Raw genomic sequence first — 6,755 nt, 5'->3', positions numbered from 1 at the left:
ACGGCCCCCAAGGGGCGGGTCCGAAGACGGGTCCACGGATCCCTGAGGCCCGGGCCTGGAGCCCTAGAAAGGGGTTGTCCAGGCGCTGGCAGGTTTCCGAGCGAGTCTCTGGGGTCAGGGAGGAGGTTGTGCTGGGGGTTCAGGCCAGGGCCGGGTTCCAGTCGCGGTGGAACCACAAATGAACCGCTCTGGTTTCTCTTGCGCTAGATGGAAACACGGCTGCTTTGCGGTTCAAAGCGACCAAATTCCTACAGGCTAGCTCTTGGTATTTTTCTTACGGACATACTTTCAAACAAGGTTTCTGACAGCTCGTGATTCTAGGAGACAAGTTTCTCCGTGCACTTTCCAGCTGCAGCATGACTCTGTTACCGAGCTGAAGCTTGCTCTGCTCGCGCAAGACAGGCCCGATGAGTCCAAGAGAGGAGGTGTAGTGGCAAGGAATAATTAATTTGGAGAGCTGTCTGACTGAGAAGATGGCCGACTAAAGGCTCAAAGTAACCATCTTGTCGGAGTCTGGATGGCATGTTTTTTTCATATAGGCAGAGAGAGAGAATTAATGAGGAACTAAAGTCAAAAGGCAGAATAGAGAGGGAGAGGTAATGAGGTAGTAAAAAGGGCCATCAGTCTTGCAAAACATCTCTGGAAAAGGCCAGTCTTTGGAAGGGATGTGTTAATCTCTTCTCCCTTGCAGCCATGCACAGGTGGGCAGGGTCAGATTATCTATGAGCTGAACAAACCCACTTTAACAGGCAGAGGAGCAGGGTCCTTTGAGGTGTGCCATTTATGTATGATAATAACAGCAACGAAAAGTGAGTCAAAGAAACAGTTCCAGCATGGAGTCAGAATTGGTTCTTCTCTGCAACAATTCCTCTTAACTTGGCAGCAGACTCATGTCTGCATTTGGCTTGTCTGGCTTATCTGACTTGGGTTACTTTCTTAGCCAGTGTAGGTTACTTTCTCACCATCCTATCCCTGGAGACACCCACAGCTTCCCAGACACAGATGAACAGCTGTACCTAAGGTGACCAGGTGACCCCATTCACTGGACTTCCACGCAGATGGACAGGCAGGGGAGTGGTAGCTGCAGGCAGGGGAGGGGCTGACTATACAGTGGCTTAGGCAATTTTAGCAACTGGTGGAAGCATCTGTCTTAATAGTGGTGGGGTCACACAACTATGCTTGTCAAAACTCTCAGGCATGTACAATAAAAAGGCGAATTTTACTGTAATTTATACATTTACTTTTTAAATTAAAAAAACCTAAAGAAATAAAATTGACTTCCTTGGTTAAAATAATTAATTGGACAGTACTAACAGTCAATTGAGCACAACAATTGAAGAGTCAGTGAATTTGAGAATGGGTGAAGTCCAGATTAAACCCACAATGATACTGCTTTCCACCCACCAGGAATGGTTAAAATTAGAAGACTGACAGTATCAAATGTTGGTGAGGATGTGGGGCCTTTTTAGAATTCTCATACACTGCTGGTACGAGTGTAAAATGAATCAACCACTTTGAAAATCACGAAGCAGTTTCTAGTGAAGTTAAATGTATGCCTCCCTGTGGTTCAGCAGTGCGGCCCTGGGTGTGAAAAATGAAAGTTCTCAGAATGTTCACAGCAGCTTTATTCAGAATAGCCAAGCAAGAAACACCCGGCTGTTTGGGTAAACCCCAGAAGAACGGATAAACAAATTTAGAATCGTCATATGATAATCCTGCACAGAGGTTTATTATTAGCTACAAGGTGGCTGAATCAAAACACTGCTAAGAATGCCACACAAAAACAATACTGCACAATTCCATTTAAGAGGCTCAAGCTCAAGGCAAAGCTTCTGGTGATAGAAATTGGACCAGGGGTTGCCTCTGAGTGGGGTGGTGAGCTGGGACGGACGTGAGGGACTTCCACTGTGTGAAGTGCTCTGCATCTTACTTGCGTTGACAGGAATACCAGTACACATTTGATTGACATTTGTCAAAACTCACCAAAATATACACTTAAAATCTGTGCCTATTCTAGCGTATGTTTTGTCTACATTTAAAAAGGAATAGGGACTTCCCTGGTGGTTCAGTACTTAAGACTCTGGGCTTCTACTGCAGGGTGCTGGTTTGATCCCTGGTAAGGGAACTAGGATTCCACATGCTACAGGGTACAGCCACTAAAATAACCATATTTGAAATGGGATAAAGAGCACCGTGTTAGATGAGATCTTACCTTATATTCTCTTTAATTTCTAAGTACCTGAGGATGGATCTCTATCCCCAGCCTCTCCTCAGACTTGACGTTTCTGAGTCTGTGACTTTGTTCAGTGATGAGAACTCCAAGCACTGGGTCAGATCACCCCTGCCTGCCATGTAACTTTAGGTGAATTCTTTAATTTCCCTGTGTTGTGTTTTGTTTTTTTTTTTTTTTCAGGGATAAAATAGAATGATAATTGCACTGTCTCAGAGATAAGTATTAAGAAGTGCCAGGCTCTTGCTATAGTGCAAGACTTTATAAACACTAGCTGTTACTACCACTTCTATCATACTTTTTAAAAATTATAAAAGTTATATACATGACTTTAAGGGCTTCCCCAATGGTAAAGAATCTACCTGCAATGCAGGAGACGTGAGAGCAAGGGTTTGAACCCTGGGTAGGGATTATCCCCTGGAGAAGGAATTGGCAACCCACTCCAGACATGGCTCTTCCATGGACAGAAGAGCCAGTCCATGGATTCAAAAAGAGTTGGACATGACGGAGCAGCCGAGCACGCACACAAGCGGTAGCAGTATCAGCCTCCTTTGTGAGGGATTTTATTATAGTAATCATAAATCCCAGTGATTCAGAGCGGAGAGGACTGATTTGAGAGATGGTGTATAGTGATAGAGGCTGTTGCCAGTAGCATCCATTCTCTTAATAACAGAAGTCCCTTCTGGAGCTGGACACACTGTTGTCCAGCTAAACATACTCCTGTGGCCCAGTGACTAAGTGGAGGCAGCAGACAGTGTACACTGCTAGGGAGCGGTACCCTTGGATGAGGGTATGCAATATGCCTTCCTTCTGGGAAATGAAGACAGGAAGTGGGACCTGGAGCAGCTATCCTAGACCACAGGTGGGGCTGGAGGTTAGAAGGCACCAGAAGCTGCCCTTATCTGTTCTGTTTTACTGCTCCAGCTGTTTCACTGCTCGGGCTGTTTCATGAAAAGAGAAACTTCACTCATTTAAGCCACTAAATTTCAGGGTCTCATAGCAGCTTTACCAGCCTAACAAGTATCTTAATACCAGGATTTTCTGTGGAATCCAGCTAACAATAGGAATCCTATTACGGCTGGATCCTCCTAACTGCCATCTAATGCAGTCTACGGTCCATTAAACGAGACTGGGATGGTGTGGGGGTGGTGGTGGTGGTACACAATTCCACTGTTAAAAGAAGCCAACACTGTATTGGCCACTATTCACCTTTGAGGTAGAAATGAATTTGAGATGTAAATCCCTGTAGTTAGAAGTGGATTTCTACAAATGAAGAGAAAATTAAGTTTAAGAGACTTGGTCTTTTGGGAGAGGAGCTGGTTTAATCTAATTCATGATTGCAGTTTGTCTCCTACCCTGATCCCTACCTCCATTTTTCTTTTTTAAAAAAGATTAATTTGTTTTTGGCAGTGCTGGGTGTTTGTTGCTGCGTGGACTTTTCTCTAGTTGTGGTGAGCGGGGGCTACTCTGTAGTTGCGGTGCTCGGGCTTCTCATTGCGGTGGCTTCTCTTGTGAGCACGGGCTCTAGGCACTTGGGCCTTAGGAGTTGCAGTGCATGGCCTCAGTGGTTGCAGTTCCTGGGCTCTAAGAGCACAGGCTCAAAAGTTGTGGTGCAAGGGCTTAGTTGTTACATAGCACGTAGGACCTGGACCAGAGATCAAACCTGTGCCTCCTGCATTGGCAAGTGGACTCTTTACCACTGACCCCCCAGGGAACCCCCAGGTAAGCCCTCAACAAAAGTTGACCCAGGTCTATTTTCTGCTTACCTGTCACATCAGGAGGGGACAGCCTGGTGTTCCAGTCTCCTATATGTGACTGCCCACAACCCTTCCCAGCTCCAGTGACTTCCCAGTGGTTGTGTCCCATCTGTCCCAGTGGGGTGATTACACCTCATCAGATGCTAGGCATCAGGCTTCTTCCTCCTGCAGAGCTGGTTTTGAATAGCTCTGGGAAGTGTGTGACTGCCCAGCCTGACATGTGGTTACTGATCAAAAAGGCAAGGCAGCGGCAGTTCGCTACAAGGGGAGTGGGCGAGTTGTCCAAGCAAGGCCCAGGGCACTCTGGCCTGTTGTGGGCACTCGGACTAGCCAGGACAGGCTGGGTCATGTCACATTAACAGGTCACCCCCAGTCTCCAGGGGCTTGAGAGAACAGGTTCACTGTTGCTGCCACCTGCCACCCATTGTGGGTCAGCTGCTGGTACCGTCTCTCAGGTGTTCATGCTGACTGGGAGTACCACCCGAGGACGAGGCTGTGACCCTGGGAAAAGATTTACAGCAGGTGGCCAATGTTGTGCACTGTCTCTCTGGCTCGGGTAGCTGAGCCTGCCACCTTGCCGTGCGCGTGTGTCTAGGGAGGCAGAGGAGAACAGCACTGGTGAGGGCTCTGGAGTCCGGTCAAAGCTCCACTGAGAAGCGAGAGAGGCCAATCAGGGTCATGTGTATAGAACTTACACATGCAGGGCTAGCAAGCCTGTGTTCCGGGCAGCAGAGCAAGGAGGATGCCTCTGAAGGCCTGGACACCATCACAGGACTGGGTCTATAGCTAAGCCAGGTTCCAAGCTGATGCGGAGAAGGAAGGGGGTATGAAGCAGAGACCTGGGCTGTGAAGGAGCTGTGGGCTGGGCCAGACCAGCGAGGAGACCCTGAGGGTTAGGAGGCCAGGGGGACTCTATCACTGTCAGTCAGTCAGTCAGTCAAGGGAAGGGGCTGTTTTCTGGATGAAGGCGAGCCCTTTGGCTTTCAATACACCAAGGCTCAAGTATAGGAAAATCACTTTGAAATGTCTTATCAGGTATTTAGAAATGCACACTGAAAGCTCACAAACAAAATGAAGGTCCTGTGAGAACTCACGAGCCCAGAAATGTTCCTGTGTCATGTTCTGACCTGGAGATTATGTGTAAGAACCCCGTGGGTCACTTCCTCCAGCAATTCCCAGACCAGGTGAAGGAAGGCTGAGTTGATGAGAACTTCTAGGTGCTTCCACCTCCAGATGCCACAGTGATCCACACGTTTCCAATTCCAACCCAGCCCAGAAGCATGCTGCTTGGGGCAGAAGCTGCTCTGAGCTCCTGGAGGCACCCACTCAGCACACGGATGGACTGGGATGAGAGAAGGGGCCTGGCATAGGAGTGCTGCCCCTCCGCCAATAGGCAGACAAAAGGATCAGCAACACAGTTTAACACCTCCCCTGTTTCCAGGAAAAAGGCACTGCTAAAGAAAATTCTTTTTTACCAGAAGCTGCAACATTCTTTGCTAAAGTGAAACAGGCATAAAGGCAAGCAGAATTCCAATAAATGCTGCTTCTGGTATGGGCCGCTGCTGATGGCTAAGAATTCCGCCTCATCTAAGGGGAAGGCTTGGAGACTCTTCCAACAGCTATCATGCTTATCCACCACACTGGGCACCATGGCATCAGTAATCCTTTCTCTACTCCCCACCTAGTCTGCACAACGACAGGGGAGCCTGCGTGATCTGGAGGACTCAGAGCCACATCCTTGGCCCCGCACTCAGCATGTGTTTCTGCCAGTACTCCAGCCCCCTTGGAGCCACGAAGCAGCTGCCCATAAATCTTCACTTGGACCACTCCTGTAATACCCACTGTACGACTGTTAGGAGGGTACAGCAGAGAACTTCTATGTGATGAAGGAGATACAGCTTAAAAATACATCCATCAACTCATTTGTTTGGCGCCTGCAAATGTGTACCAGCTTTACAGAAAAAGGAAAAAGTTAATACCTATGATCACCCCCTTCATGACTACTGATTGTAGAGATGAGAATTTGCATCGTAATGTTTCAGGAAGTTAAGATCACAAAAGGAGGCAGTCAGAGCAGTTTCATTTAGGTCTGGGTGGTACACGGAATGCCTGACCCTAAATTGCTTATAGACGCTAATGAGGCAGAAGCACAATAAAACATGTATCTGTCCCATCACAAAATACAATTCTGTGATCACTGATTAACTTCTCATTTTCTGTACATTTTTTACCATGCTGGTTATAACATTTAACTGAAGAATGATAACATTTAAATGAAGAATCTACATCCGGTTTACTCTCATTGATTGAAAAGAAAGTGTGAATGAAAAAGACGGGTGAGACTGGGGAGCCACAAAGCTGAGACTGCCGTGGGCAAGGGATGGTCAGTGGAGGCCGGGGCTGGGCAACACTCCAGGCCAGGAAGCACGTGTGTGGCGCATCCGCAGCCTCAGGAGCGGTTTACTCAGAAGTGTCTCCCCTGTGAAGGAGCGTTCCTCTGTGAACGCGTCCTACCTCTATCATCACTAGCACATGGCGATGAGTGAAGCTACAAAAAGAAGGAAGAGATACAGGCCAGGTGCTGCTCTTCTGCTTGGTCAAAAGCAGTCACAAGAAGCCAGATTTCACAGCCATCTGAAGCTTTGGCAGAATAAAATTCTTTTAAGTGTTTGAACAGAGTTGGTTAACAACATGAGGTAAAAGTTACTCCCAGATATGACAAAATATATAGCTGAAAATGAAGCCACCCCCAATGAAATATAAAAATC

Source organism: Bos grunniens, chromosome 17, assembly GCF_055505025.1.
Source record: "Bos grunniens cultivar Pamir isolate PY7600 chromosome 17, Bosgru_T2T1.0, whole genome shotgun sequence".
Classification (NCBI taxonomy): Eukaryota; Metazoa; Chordata; class Mammalia; order Artiodactyla; family Bovidae; genus Bos; species Bos grunniens.
The sequence above is the reverse complement of the archived record's forward strand: the minus strand, read 5'-3'. Positions refer to the sequence as shown.